This window comes from Podarcis raffonei, chromosome Z (assembly GCF_027172205.1).
Source record: "Podarcis raffonei isolate rPodRaf1 chromosome Z, rPodRaf1.pri, whole genome shotgun sequence".
NCBI lineage: Eukaryota > Metazoa > Chordata > Lepidosauria > Squamata > Lacertidae > Podarcis > Podarcis raffonei.
Genome location: NC_070621.1, coordinates 23,173,426 through 23,189,419, shown reverse-complemented (window position 1 = coordinate 23,189,419; position 15,994 = coordinate 23,173,426). Strand labels below are relative to the sequence as shown.

General features: G+C 44.6%; 1 protein-coding gene across 3 annotated transcripts in view; it reads right to left on the bottom strand.

The window, feature by feature from the left end:
* The window catches only part of LOC128406157 (actin-binding protein WASF3-like), a 72,524-nt gene extending 56,750 nt beyond the window's left edge, over window positions 1-15,774 (bottom strand). The window contains exon 1 of one of the 3 annotated variants that reach the window (XM_053373191.1): window positions 15,556-15,774. The gene's annotated coding sequence lies outside the window, so the exon portion shown is untranslated. The remainder of the gene's footprint in view (window positions 1-15,555) is intronic. The other 2 variants (XM_053373189.1, XM_053373188.1) reach the window with 2 other exon arrangements.
* Window positions 15,775-15,994: the final 220 nt, after the last annotated feature.

Below are 15,994 nucleotides of genomic sequence, written 5' to 3'. Positions count from 1 at the left end.
TAAGGAGAAACTCTCCTGCACAGCACAGTGACCTTCTGGGCACAAAAGGATAAGGGTAGCAGTATTATTCTAGAAAAAGAGATGCCAGAATTAACCATGAATACCTCCCTTGTTCTCTTATAATGGCAATGGTGCCCACCTGAGAGGGGCTGGAACTGAGTTCTGGTGAGTTCCTTCTGAAATAAAGCCCTGGCTGAAACTGTCTGGAGACAAACGCTGGTTCCCTCGTCCTATAAAACAAGATGAGCGTCGCAACCCCAGAGTCGTCTGCAACTGGACCTAACTGTCAGGGGTCCTTTACCTTTTTTAAGGTGACCACATGCATTCAGTTCACCATCTCTCTCCTTCTTTAAGACATATGCAGCCTAGCACTTGGGTGTCAAGGACCCGCAAGACACCCCTGAGTAAAAACACAGTTCACACATCATTTTTGTTTTGGTTTTTGGCATAATTTTGGCCACAACTTTATTGAATTACAGTAGGTGAGTGGTTGCTTAGGCATTGGTTAGCGACTATCTGTTCCCACTTGGAGGTAGGAACAGAACTGACAACCACACCCGTGCAGAAGTCAGTAAGTGCAAACAATTTTGGGGAGAGAATAAAGCTGGGTGCCAGGCTCTCACCTCTCCCCAAATGCTCGCTGGGGCTCTTGCGTGGCCCTAGCCCTTTGTCAGGGATACGGACAAAAGCATGGTGAGGCCCTGGATTCCTTTAACGGAATACCCTTGCAGAAGCAGCAGCATTCGAGGGGCAGGCACAGCCAACCACATCCCCTCCACCAACCAAAAAATTAACCAATGCCTAACCGCAACCTTACAAGTTGTGACGATTTGCTCTGCAGTAGACAAACCCAAATGGCCCCAGCCAATCAGCCAAATGGTAAAATTCCTACCAGGCCCCTGCTCCAAAGCAGACGACCCCATTACAGGCATAGCAAGGTCAGCGCAAACAAACCCTAATTAAAGGGAGGATGGTCCCATCACCTCCTGGCAAATAGAAGGGGAAGAAATGGAGGCAGTGAGAGATTTTACTTTCTTGGGCTCCATGATCACTGCAGATGGTGACAGCAGTCACAAAATTAAAAGACGCCTGCTTCCTGGGAGAAGAGCAATGACAAACCTAGACAGCATCCTAAAAAGCATAGACATCACCTTGCCAACAAAGGTCCGTATAGTTAAAGCTATGGTTTTCCCAGTAGTGATGTATGGAAGTGAGAGCTGGACTGTAAAGAAGGCTGATTGCCGAAGAATTGATGCTTTAGAATTATGGTGCTGGAGGAGACTCTTGAGAGTCCCATGTACTGCAAGAAGATCAAACCTATCCATTCTTAAGGAAATCAGTCCTGAGTGGTCACTAGAAGGCCAGATCGTGAAGCTGAGGCTCCAATACTTTGGTCACCTCATGGAAGAAAAGACTCCCTGGAAAAGACCCCGATGTTGGGAAAGATGGAGGGCACAAGGAGAAGGGGACGACAGAGGACGAGATGGATAGACAGTGTTCTCGAAGCTACAAACATGAGTCTGACCAAACTGCGGGAGGCAGTGGAAGACAGGAGTGCCTGGCGTGCTCTGGTCCATGGGGTCACAAAGAGTCGGACACGACTAAACGACTAAACAACAACAACAACAAGGGCACGTAATCCGATGTGCTCAGCGAAAAGAGGAAGCGCAACGCTGCGCACAGGGACCTATATAGCACCCCCATCAATCAAATAAAATTGCAACCATCAATTTTCCCCAGCAACACTGGGGGTGCCCAGTCAAATTCGTGGCCATCCAAACTAACCCGCCCAGCAACAGGGGATGTCATGGTTGCTCCCACCGCAACACGTGCTCTCTATGAAGGAGAACCCGCTTTGTAAGATACTCCCCCGGGGCCTAATTTGATCAGTAGAGCAGGTATGTCCAACCAGTAGATCATGATCTACCGGTAGATCCCTGGCTGATCCTGGTAGATTGCGGGACCCTTATTGATCATGGGATTAAATAAAGTTTACCGAAAATTAACAAATAAAAGCTGAAGAACTCTGGGCAATCCTACCCCAAAAAAGCTCAACAACTCAACAGCTCTGGGCTCAACAACTGTGGGCAATCCTCCGCAAAAAAAGTTCAATAATTGGGGAATCCACCCACCCCATCCACGCTCCTCCTCCCTCCAATGAGAATAGGTAGATCACTGCCAGGTTTTTAAAACTGGGAGTAGATCATAGTCTTTTGGAAGTTGGACGTGCCTACAGTAGAGTGTTTGGTATGTGGTGGGCGGGGCTTGTGTGTTTTTCTCTGGAATCAGCCCCTCCCTTCAGTCTGTGTTCCGTTAAGAATGTCAGTTAAGAGGGACCAACTGCCTCTTCTTGCTTTTTGCCTCAGACTTACCTCATATTGTGTTTAACCTCTCTCATCATGCTGTTTTGTTACAGTTTCCTTTAATGTTAAAGCTTAGTTTATATTTACATAAGCCACTTATTTTCCTCAAAGAAAAAGAAACTCTGCTGAGGAAAGGCATGGAATATCCTAAACTTGGGTGAATGAGGGGATATTTCCAGTCTGACAGGAGCATTGATTTAGTTAATCATCCCCCACCTCCACAACAATTGGGTTAGGGGTCCAGTCTGGCAGAGAGAGAGAATAATAATAATATGGCCATGTATATAAAAGCTACAAAAGCCCTAGAGCCTCCTGTGCCTGTCCTCACTTCAAGTAAACTATCTTTTCTGGACATAAAATCTGCATCAGCAGAAGAGGCAGAAAAAGTAAAGTGGGAAAAGCAGGACAGAAAGGCAAGGACAGAAATTTCAATTTATGTGAGTGACAGTGACTTACACCACATAAGAAATGTTAAGACTGCCAAAGAGTTGTGGCAAGGTCTGAAAGAGTTGAATGAGAGACTGTATTTATCAAGAAAGCTGTTTAATTTAAAATAGAAAGAAAATGGAGATTTAGTAAAGCATCTAAGTCAAGTGACAGAGTTCATTTAGATATTATAGGCAAGAAATTTGAAGAAGTGGTTTTAATTCTGTCAAGTTTGCCTGAAAGTTACAGTTTTTGATACATGCAGGAGACTAAAGATAAACTTGATATGAAATATGTTGTATCAAGACTTAAAGAGGAGACTGCTAGGAGAGCTGAAAAGGCAGCAGAGTGTGAAACGTAAGTATTTACTGATACGTATATATTTAAAAATAAGGCTGCTTTTCAAGGTGCAGACAAAAGAGACAAATCTATATGCTTTTTGTGTGGGAAATAGAACATTTTGCAAGGAATTGTACACAACAAAGACTAATAAAGAAAAGTTCCAGGGTAGTGACAGAAAGCAAACCAAAAATGCTTTTACAGTTCATCAGAACTATCTAGCAATCTCAAGTTATAGGAAAATTGATACTATTAACAGTAACTCTTCTGGTTGGTTAATTGATTTGGGAGCTTCATTGCACATAACATGTGATGCTATTTTTTTCAGAGAGTTAAATGAAAACTCATCAGAGACAGTTACAGTTGCAAATGGCCACAAAATTTCTGTGCAAGGAAAAGGAACAGGTTCGCTCAGATGTGTTCAGGCACAAAAACAGTTTGCAATGAAGTGAGAGGTGTAGTTTACTTGCCAGAATTAACAGTTTGCTGAGTGTGTCAACCCTGACCAAACGTGGTTTTAATGTAAATTTTAATCACAACAGATGTGTAATTACCAAAGATGGACTTTTATACACACAAGGTTTAGAAAATAATGGAGTCTTTGTGCTAGATACAGGTCAAGAAGAATATGGTCAAGAAGAATTCAAGTGCAACCTGTGGCACATAAGGTTTGGGCATAGAGACTTCAGGATTATTGCAGACCTGCCAAAGAAAGGTTTGGTGAGAGGAATGGAAATTAAACCTTGTAAAGTTGACCTGAACAGTGAAATATGTGAAAGTTGTTTGTTGGGGAACAAGACCTTCTATCCCCAAGCAAAACCAGAAAAGTTCAACAGAACCTTTGCAACTTATTTATACTGATATATGTGGTCCAATTCAACTGATCTCATGGGGAAAGTAAGTATGTATTAATGTTTATTGATGATTATTCGCAAAACTGTACAACTTATCTTTTAAAGGAAAAATCAGAAACTGCAGAGAAATTGAAGATGTTTATTGCAAGTGTTGAAAACCAATTTGGGAGAAAGCCATGAGCAATACTTTCAAACAATGGTAGTGAGGGCATGTCATACCACATCAAATCTTATCTAGATCAAAGTGGTATTAAACATTTGCACATTACCCCATTTACTCCAGAACAAAATGCTGCGGCGGAGAGAAAGAATCGCTCTCTGATGGAGCTGGTCAGATATATGTTTACAGAGCCTAATTTATCATTGAATATTGGGATGAGGCAGTGATGACAGCAACATATTTGCAGAACAGACTGCCAACAAAAGCTACAAATAAAACAGCATTTGAACTTTGATTTGGAAGAGTACCGAACATCAGTCATATTAGAGTCTTTGGATCTAAAGTTTTTGCATATGTGCCAGCACAAAGACATACTAAACTTATCACCAGGACTGAGTTAGGAATATTTGTTGGCTTTGAGAAGGGGCACAAAAGTTACAGAATTCTTAATCCAAAGGCAAGAGAAGTGAAAGTGAGAAGCATAGTGTATTTCAGAGAAGGAGAGCAATGTTGTGAACGTGTTCCTAATCTGAACAATTTTAAAGAGAAACAGAAGAGAAGATAATAGACGAGCCAGAAGAAATAAGCAAGTGTTTTGTAAGATATTTCAAAAAATTATACAAGGTAGATACAGAAGAAGAAAAGGACATAGCACAAGCTTGCAAGACAGAAGAAATACCAACGAAAGAACAATGGCAAGGGAAACGTATGGAATATGCAGAACTGGCAAAATTAACAGATAAATTACATGAAAAGGATAACAAAGACTTTAAAAGAGAATGGGAACCATTTACAGCATATATGAAGAAGCAACATATAGAATTGGACTCACTGGCAGGGTTTGAATAAACAAACACAATTGTATATAACAAAAAGTAAGATTATATGTATGGGGGGGGAATTGGGAAACAACACTCAGGGTGAGTAATATGGAAATAAAACAAAATGGGAATATGAGGGAAGTCCAGGGGAGGGGGGAAATATGGAAAATTGTTAGAGAAATCTTGTTAGAAGATGAATACATGGAAAAACCAATAAAAATATTTTTTAAAAAACAGAAGATCAGGACATAATAAAATATCTCCAGGGAAAGGAAATCCCAAAGGTGGTAAATGACAAAATTGGACAATTCAAATCACCTATATCTATGATGGAACTACACCAAGCTATCTCAAAGGCCAATATTGGAAAATCCCCGGGACCAGATAGTCTGCCAGCAATACATTATAAAAGACTAGAAGAGGTGTTAGCCTTACCTCTGAAGATACTTATGAACAAGATCTTGGAAGATGGAAGAATACCAGCGACTTGGCAAGCAGCTAACATAGTGTTGATACCTAAGCAAGGAACAACTCAAGAATCTGTTAACAACTATTGACCAATCTCATTGCTTAATAATGATTATAAACTTTATGCAGGAATTCTGGCCAATAGATTAAAAAAAGTACTCAAAGATATTATTAATGAAGATCAGGCCAGATTCTTGCCATATAGACAAATGAAAAATAATATGAGAATATTGATTAATATAATTGAATATCTAGACTTAAACCCAGGAAAGAAAGCAGCCTTTATGCTAGTGGATGCAGAGAAGGTGTTCAACAATGTTTCCTGGAAGTTCTTTAATAGCAATGGGAGACCATTTTACTAGAGGAATAAGGGCAATCTATGAAAAACAGAAAGCCAATCTGATAATTAATAGTGAAATGATGGAGTCTTTCCAAATAGAAAAAGGGACCAGGCAGAGTTGTCCACTTTCCGCCTTACTGTTTATTATAGTCCTAGAAATACTTACACTGGATATAAGAAAAGATCAAGGAATTCAAGGAATAACATTGGGGGGGGGGGAATCCTTTAAACTTAGAAAAAATGATGGAATTTGGTACGGTCTCAGGGTTCAAACAACCTGCTGCCAGGTTGATGATAGCAAAAAATTGGAAAGGGGGCAATGTCCCCTCAGTAGAGGATTGGTTTAACAAATTATGTGAATTCATAGAGTTGGCTAAAATGACAGCAGCCATTAAACTTCAGTCGAATCAAGAACTTAAGAAGGAATGGAACTGTTTAGAAGAATATATGACAAGACATCGTTCCAAAACAAATTTATTGATATGCATGGACTAAGTTCATAAAGGAGTGGAAAAATTATTGTAAGATTGTTCTGGGGCCAAAGTAACTAATATATATAACACAATGACAAGTTCAAGATATATCAATGGTTGTCGTGCTGTGGTGGAGGGAAGTCACAATAATAGAATGAGATAGATACAGAATGGAAAATGGGAGTTTTATTAATGTAACAATTTACACTGTATATTCTGTATACAGTGGTACTTTGGGTTACATACACTTCAGGTTACATACGCTTCAGGTTACAGAGTCCACTAACCCAGAAATAGTACCTGAGGCCTAATTTGATCAGTAGAATGTTTGGTATGTAGCTTGTGTGTTTTGCTCTGGAATCAGCCCCTCCCTTCAGTCTGTACAGTGGTACCTCAGATTAAGTACTTAATTCGTTCCGGAGGTCCGTACTTAACCTGAAAGTGTTCTTAACCTGAAGCACCACTTTAGCTAATGGGCCTCCTGCTGCTGCCATGCCGCCAGAGCCTGATTTCTGTTCTCATCCTGAAGCACTATTTCTGGGTGAGCGGAGTCTGTAACCTGAAACGTATGTAACCTAAGGTACCAGTGTATTCCGTTAAGAATGTCAGTTAAGAGCAGGGGTCGGCAATGTGCGGTCCATGGGCCGGATCCAGCTCACAAAGACAGTTTTACTAGCCCAGGAGCCGCCCCCGAAACAAACCGCCTGCTTGGCGAGTCCCCCACGTGCTGCGCTAAACCGGCGTGGCCCGGGGACTCACTGAGCAGCGCCAGAAATTGCGTCTGCACACGCACAGATACCAGAAATCACTTCTGCACATGCCCAGATGCCAAAAATCGCTTTGCGCAGGCACGATTTTCGGTGTCTGGGCATGCGCAGAAGCGATTTCTGGCACCACAGACATGCACAGATGCGATTTCCAGTGTCATGCTGCGCTGGTCTGGCCCATGGACGATCTCCACGGGAGTGATCTGGCCCATGGCCGGTAAGCCTTGCCAACCCCTGGTTAAGAGGGAGCAACTGCCTCTTCTTACTTCTTGTCTCAGACTTGCCTCAAGTGGTTGTACTGTATTTAGTTTCTCTCATTATGCTACAGTGGTACCTCAGGTTACAGACACTTCAGGTTACAGATGCTTCAGGTTACAGACTCCGCTAACCCAGAAATAGTACCTCGGGTTAAGAACTTTACCTCAGGATGAGAACAGAAATCACGTGGCAGCGGCGCAGCAGCAGCAGGAGGCCCCATTAACTAAAGTGGTACCTCAGGTTAAGAACGGACCTCCGGAACGAATTAAGTTCTTAACCCGAGTTACCACTGTATTTTGTTAGTTTCCTTTACAGTATTATTAAAGCTTAGTTTAGATTTACATGAACCACTTATTTTTCTCAGTGAAAGAGAAACTCTGCTGAAGAATGGTGGAATATCCTAAACTTGGGTGAGTGAGGGCATATTCCCAGTTAGCCAGAAGGATTGAATTTGTTAATCATCCCCACCTCCACAACAGGACCAGCATCATCACAAACACATTTTATGTCTGCTTCTTTTCAAGGGGAGTCCCAAGCACACAAACTGAGGCCTTTCCTGCTCCTCTTTCACCAAAATCAACAAAGTACATTGTTTTGGATGAGCCACCAGGGATGTCAGAAACCTCCTTAAACCTCCCCAAAGGCAAGCTGATGGGGTCATTTAAGATCAGATTTCTACTTGCATTTGGGGTGCTGCGAAGCCACAGCAATGGGGAAACGCACTGAGACAGCAAAGGGATTACATTATTCCTGCATGAGTGCAGTGATGAGCTAATGGAAGCAGCACATTCAGAATGATTACATCTGGCTGAGCGCCAAGGGGCAGAGGCAGGCAGGGAAAGTCCCTTGCATGAGTAAATGGCTAGTAATTTAAGGCTGGCTCTGTATTGTTGCACCTCTTTGGGAGGGGCAGCTTATCAGGCAAGATCTACAATAAATAATGCAATCACAACAATATAAAAGAGGAAAGGAGAAGAGAGCAAAATGATAGAATCTCCTAAAATTATGAATTGTTTAGAGCAGCCTTTACCAACCTGATGGCCCCTGGTTATCTGGACTGCCACTCCCACCAGTTCTAGCCAGCACTGTCATGGTAGCCAAGACTCATGGGAGTTGTAGTCCAAAACAGCTGGAAGGCACCAGTTTGGTGAGGCCTACTTTAGAGCACAGGTAGGGCACCTGCAGTGCTTCTCTTCATTTTGTGCAACTCCTGGAGTTGCCTCATTTCTCCATCCTTTCTTCTTATTTCTTATGTAAACTTCTTATGTAAAAGTGCATAGATTCTTTATACAGCATACTGTACATCATTTCATCTCACTAGATGAGGGCATAAGTGGCAAATACCCAACCCTTACAGATAGCTCCCCTTTCTGGGCTCACAGACCAGCACCCCAATTCTGCAGATAAGGATAACATCAAAGCAAACCAATTAACATATATCGAAACAAATGAGCTCATTGCTGCAACCAATACCAATTAATTGTTGGGTTATCTTGAATATTTATTTATTTATACCCTGCCCATCTGACTAGGTTTCCCCAGCCACTCTGGACACCTCCCAACAGAATATTAAAAACACGATAAACCATCAAACATTAAAAACTTCCCTAAACAGGGCTGTCTTCAGATGTCTTCCAGAAGTCAGATAGTTGTTTCCTTGACATCTGATGGGAGGGCATTCCACAGGGTGGGTGCCACTACCAAGAAGGCCCTCTGTCTCGTTCACTGTAACCTCACTTTTCGCAGTGAGGGAACTGCCAGAAGGCCCTCAGACCTGGACCTCAGTGTCTGGGCTGAACGATGGGGTTGGAGATGCTCCTTCAGGTATACTGGGCCGAGGTCATTTAGGGCTTTAAAGGTCAGCACCAACACTTTGAATTGTGATGTTAGCAAAGCTTCTGGAACAGCTCACCTTTGGTTCAACACAGAAGCAATTCTCCTCACTTGTGATTCCCAGCAACTGGCATATTATCTCCAACATTGGAAGGAGAACATAACCATCATGGCTGGTAGCCATTGAGAGCCTTGTCCTCATGCATTTGTCTAATCCTCTTTTAAAGCCACCCAAGTTGGTGGCCTTCACTACCACCTTGTTCCATAGTTAAACAAGATTTAAGGCATTCAGTGTCACAAGGTATTATGGCCACCAGCTTACGTTCGTATGACATCCAGGTTCAGAGGCACCATACAGGGAAGGGCTATTATTGTGTGGCATCTGGCTGGCCACAGCTGGAAATTGGATGCTGGACTTTATGGACTCTGTATGCACCCAGCAAAGCAATACTCCATCTTCTGGTATTTATAAATGTAGAGGGCTGTCCAGACCAGTAGGTTTGATTAAGATAGCTCCTTCCGATCATAAATTTGGGGCACCAAGTCTTAAACCCACCTGTGAGCCCAACCAGGAGCACAAAGTGAGGTTCTGGGGTCACACTTGTACACCATCAACTAAAATAATGTCAAATTAGCAATGCTTGCCTACTTGGGGTCTTAGTAAAGACAGCAGACCAGAAAGGGAAACAGTCTGCAGCCTGATGGTAGAAAGACGCATCAAGGCCTTTACTATCAAAGACTGACCACAAACATATTTTTGTGCCTTAGCTGAAGAGCAGGATTAGACCAGCTGAGCAGCAGGGACTTGAACAAATTCAGCAGCAGGACCCACAATTATCCTTAACTCGGCTTGGTGCTGCTTCCCAGGGGATGAAAGAGGCCAGAAAATTGGCTGCCAGCCCCAGGGCCTAGAAATCACTACTTGTGGCACTGGCTCCATCCCCATAATCTCATGAAACAACTATGCTATTATGCACAGTATGTTTGCTGTAGCCCTGCTCAGCAGAAGCTCAGCCCAACAGACAGGATGGGAGGGGCTGCCATTGGTTGAATTCCTGCAGGGGGATCACAGAGTCCTCAACCCCTCTCCCCAACACACACCCCACCCACAGGGTCAGTCCAAATCATCCAGCCAGTGATCTGCACTCTGCAGCCTTTCTGAGTGCCCAGGTTTCCCGACAGCCCTGTGACATCCTCAAAAAGGCTTTTCTTTAAGTGCAGGCATTAGGGGTGCTGCCTACCCTGCTCCTTCATTTGTTTAAAAGAGAAAAAGGACAAACTAAGCATCCCACTCCTCTTCCTCATTACAAACCTGAAGCTCTAAAGAATAGTAGTAAAGTTATAGTAAGCATTGAAGTGGAGAGTCCAAAAGTTGCTGGTGTCAAGGCATTGACACAACCATCTATTACAGAATGCAACAGGTACAGTCTGTCCTGTAAGGACTTTGTTCATGTGCTCTATGAATGGCTACCAGCCCACCACAAAAGTCTTTATCTCTTTTTGCCCTCTAGGCACGGAAAAAAATTGTGTCAGATTTTGATAAAGTGCTATCTCCCAAATCACGTTATACCATGTTTGTACGATTCAAAATATTTGCTTCTTTCTAGTTTCTGGCCATCATTGTTCTTGCTGTCCTTAATAAGTGACCAATTACATGTTTATTCAACAATCCTTGGTTGTCTCCGTTGAGTACACCTAACAATGCTACATACATTTTTCAAAAGTGGAATTGTTACAGGAATCAGTGCAACGAGATCTTTTCTAAAAGATAAAAGGAAGAATGAGTGCACTGAATTCAGGTGCTCAGTAATCACACATAAAAAACACAGTCTTCCTACACTTCCATTAAAATAAGGGAAGACACAGATTCACAGAATTGTAGACTTGGGAGGGTCCCCAAGGTGAATTTAGTCCAATCCCTGCTAAATAATCCCTGACAGATGGCCATCCAACCTTTGTTTAAAAACATCTAATGAAGAATGTTCACCACATTCTGAGGCAGCCCATTCCACTGTTGACCAATGGAAAGTTCTTCCTAGTGTTTACAGTGGTACCTTGGTTTAAGAACAGCTTAGTTTATGAACAACTAGGATTAAGAATGCTTCAAAACCGGAAGTATGTGTTTTGGTTTGTGAACTTTGCCTTGGAAGCAAAACACATTCCGCTTCCTGTTGAGTCCCCCGCTGCTATGGGAAAGCACACCTTGGTTTAAGAACACTTTGGTTTAAGAATGGACTTCTGGGAAGGATTAAGTTCGTAAACCAAGGTACCACTTTATTTGGAATCTCCTTTCTTGTCATTTGAATCCATTGGTTTTGGGTCCACCCCTCTGGACCAGCAGAGAACAAGCTTATTCCATCTTCTATATGACAGCCCTTCAGATATGTGAAGATGGCTATCATATCTCCTCTCAGTCTTTTCTTCTTCAGGGTAAATATGCCCAGCTCCAACTTATGAGCTAATTTATCCTATGGGGTTTTTGGAGATCAGGAAGCACAGCAGCTAGAGAGGCTGCAAAGAGCTGGAGAAATGTGTGACAGGAAGACATACACACTGCCCACCTGCCATTGCTGCCTCACAGTGATAAACTCCATCTTGCGCCCTTTAAAAGCATAAAGAAACTATAAAGCACCTTGAAAAAGAAGCAGAGAAATTGAATCCCCTTTCACAGATGAAGAAAACTTTTTTAAAATCTGGGTTTCTCAAAATTTTGGCACAGTAAGAGCTGATACACTGCTTTACCTTTCCATCAGTTGTGTGGTTTACCTGAAAATAGTCTCTTCGTCTCTTTCCATACAGGTGAATGGAGCATGAGTAACCATTCATTTGTATTGATTAGGGAGAATGATCTTCAATGGGAGAAAACTGAAGCAGGGAGGAGGGCACTGTTTCTGTCCTGCCCCAGACCCTTTGTGAGGACAAAACCACAGTTTTGCAAACTACATGCAACAGTCACATGGAAGATCCTTGCCTGGTGCTTACTGCATATTTGCTTATACTTTGAGGTTGCAATCCTATATACCTGGGAGTAAGTTCTGTTGGACTTAACTGGGGGTCACTTTTGTGTAGCCATGTATGGGAGTTACACTGCAGACAGGAGGTTAGGGTCTCCGAATTAGAGCACGAGGTTGGGAAAGAGGTACTCACCAATTTCTAAAAGCCCATATTCAGGGTCTAAGTACCTACCCTTCAGCTTCCACCACCATCCCGCCCTACAATTTAATAAAAAACAAATATCCCAGCCTTAAAAAAATTAAAAACCTATTTTTGGGCATTTCAAATTGCTGTTAGATCCTCAAAGGGAAAAAATACAGGGGCATTTCCTCCTATAGGATTAACTGCTATACGTTTAAAGCTCTCTTACACCAAAGAATCCTGAGAACTGTATTTTGTTAAAGGGAACAGTGAGAAGGTCTCTATTACCCTCACTATTTCCAAAGCAGTTTAACAGCCAGTCCTGTTTCCCATGGACAAGGGTGCAGGCTCCTAGGGGCTGCGGCACTTTGGAACCCACCCACCCCCGCCAATCTTTTTTTTGAGGAGCCTAGACCCCCTCAACGTTCAGAGGGCTCCGCGTGCAATGTCTTGACATCATGCAATGTCATGCGTGTGACATTCTAACGTCAGAACGTCACAGTGTGCCCTCTCAGTCCTCTGGAGAAGGCAGCACCTCTGCCCATGAAAACTTGGAATCATAGCTCTGTGTGGGGAATAGGGATCTCCTAACAACTCACAGCACCATAAACAAACTACACTTCCCATGCTTCTTTGGGGAAAGGAATGATTATTTAAAGTGGTACAGTACTGCTTTAAATATATAGCACAGATTAGGCCTTAAATTGATAAAAAGAAGAAAAAGGCGGGAGAAACAGTATCCTGTTTTCCACAGGAGGCAGTGATGACCACTAACCCCAGTGGCTTTAAAAGAGGATTAGAAAAATTCATGAAGGATAAGGCTATTAGTGGCTATTAGACTTGATGACTATGCTCTGTCTCCACAATTGGAGGCAATAATGCTTCTGAATACCAGTTGCTACAAACCACAGGAGAGGAGAGGGCTCTTGTGCCCAAATCCTGCTTGTGGGTTTCCCACAGGCATCTGGTTGGCCACCATGAGAACAGGATGCTGGAGCAGATGGGCCACTGGCCTGATCCATAAAGCTCTTCTTATGCTTTTCCCAGCTGCACCACCTCAGTCAAATCTAGAGCTCCCTGTGACAGCCTTAAAATACAGACAAAAATATTGCGATATCTGGTCATGGATCCCGCATGTCAAGTTTAAGTCAGGTGCAAGGGCGGGGGAGAATTGCTTTCTCCCAAAGCCAACTAAAGAAGAGAAAACTTGTGTCTTCCATTAAAAGTTTTTATCATATCACTTTTGCTCACTGTATGTTAATGCATATTATCACAAGTACAAGTACAAAAAATTCAAGAAAATATAAAAGACTGGGGAAGGGGAAGCAAAACTAATTTTCACCTGGAGCAGCAAACTAGCCCATGATAGCCGGCAGTGGTGTAGCATAGGGGGAGCCAGCGGGGGCATGGCCCTGGGCGCACAATTCTGAGGGTGCCCCCACACAGGTGCCAGCTTCCACAGCGATCCCCATCCTGCCCTGGTGAAGGTGGAAGAGCAGCTCAGGCCCATGGTGAGTGGGTGTGAATAGAGGGATGTAGACAAGGGGCCACCCCACCCCAGCCCAGCAGTCTTCTCTACGAGCGTTAGGGGAAGGATTCACTTGCCAAGGGCTGTATTGGCTAGCGGGGCTCCCCCCTGCATGGGCAGGCTATCCAATGCGGCCCACTCGGCTCTGTTGGGGAGGACACTTCGTCATCGTCAGCAGCTTGCCCACCCCTGGTGCTAGCAACCCATGCTACGCCACTGCTGGCTTGCAGGTGCAGAGATGGGCAACAGCCTCAGTATACATTGACACCTGAGGCAGGCCTCAAGCTGACTAGAAGACTGTGTTCATGTGCTGAAGTCTTCCCAGCTTCTCAAGATACAGTATACAATATATTTAAATCACCAAGGGACAGAGGATGCCAGGGTAGGAAGGAGCAATAATTTATAGGAGTGAAGACATCCAGTCCAGGTACTGGAATTTGAAGTCAGTTGCTTTCAAATTGCTAAATCAGTTGGAGAATTCCCAGGCAACTCATCCACAGAATCATGTGTCTAATATTCTCATTCTTATTATGAACCTCAATGTTATCAGCCATTATTATTATTATTATTATTATTATTATTATTATTATTATTATACTTTCTCCCCCAATGGCATACCCACGCAAACCACAGCATCAGACAGCCAGCAAGAAGCAAATCCAAGTCACAGAACTGCAGTCACAAGAATGCCCCCGAGTGCTCAAGCCCAGCTGTATGGCAAGCTCACAGCCACTGGCTAATCGGCTTCTAAAACCTGAGATGCCAGGACTCAAGGCGGTCAAGAAGCCGTAATCTCTGACCTGGAAATTCCATTTGCTCATCCAAGAGATGCATGGAATGCTGACCTTGGTTACGCAGCTGCAGTGAGGCAAAGCACTCTGCACATGCTTCAAGGTACTCTCTCATGTCCTGCAAGCGGAGCTCCCATACAAACCAGTTTCTAGTCCTCGAGGCCTCCCAACACCCTCACGTGCCCTTCCGTTGTGGAAATTGCCCGAAAGGGAATGCAGTAAGACAACATCGGTGGTTTTCCAAAGTACCCACCCAATATATGCTGAAGCAGGTGCCATAGAATGATGTGCAAAAAGCGATGTCCTTCTCCAGAGAGCTCCCTGAGCTACCCTGTCTTTATGGATCCCTAGATGTAAGGGTCCCGCCCCGCCCCCATATCCTTCGCTCTCCACTTTGGAACATCTACCCCCACCCCACCTCTCTCTAGTTAAGGCTGACAGCTGAATCTGTCCCTCTCTCCCCCACGCCCCGCTCTCTCGCGCTCTCTCTGCCCGCCCCCCTTCTCTGCTAATAATGGCACGCATGCCCTCCTGCCCACATTCTAGCAACCGGGAATGTGCCAAGCGCCGCAGCATGCAGCAGGCAGCAGCCAGCCAGCCACCCACTCGCCTTGCCCTCCCACTTCCCTCGCGCAATGCAATGGAGCCCCCTCCAGCCTCCCCACCACCAGGCGCCCCCTCCCCTCCTCTTTCCCGGAAAAAAGAGTGAGCGGGGGGGGGGAGCACTTGCTGCTAGCCCACAAATCCAGGGTGCCCAAAGGCGCTCTCACTCTCGCTGTCTCCCTCCTCGCCTGCCAAGCCCTGGATCCGGGGGTGGGGAGGGAGCCAAAAAGGATAGCATCAGCCGGCCAACCCGCCCTTCCAGCGCATCGCCATGCAAAGTCAGAGCCCTTCACATTTTGCATCACCCTGCAGCGAAACGGAGGGAGGAGGGAGAAAGGGGGGGAGAGAATTCTTTTCAAAAATGCAAAGCAAGAAATCGCATTTCCATATTGTCACCTGCTGGGATGCTGGAAGCGACGGTGATGGGCTCAGCGCCTGCAGCTGCCGCTGCAGCTCCTGTCTCCGCCTGTCATGCTACTTCAGGAGGCTGCAGAACCGAGGATGCACCCGCAGCTTCTGCTCTGACTATCGCAGAGGCTCCTACTGCCTCTCTCGGTGCGTGCAGGAGAGCGCACGCGCGGCGGAGGCTCGGTGCGCGAGCGCTTCCCTGCGAGCTTTGGGCTCCGCAGTACGAGCACAGCGCATGCGCCTCCATCACCACCACCACAACCAGCAGCAGCTTCTCTAGCTGTGGGGAGAAGATGACAACCCCTCCCCCCAATACCCATCGCATCCATCCGTGGGGAGGCTGTCATCAGTGCTGGAGTTGGCAGAGCATTTGCTCTGCACGCAGAAAGCGCCAGGCTCAGTCCCCACCTGCCCAGGTATGGCGGGG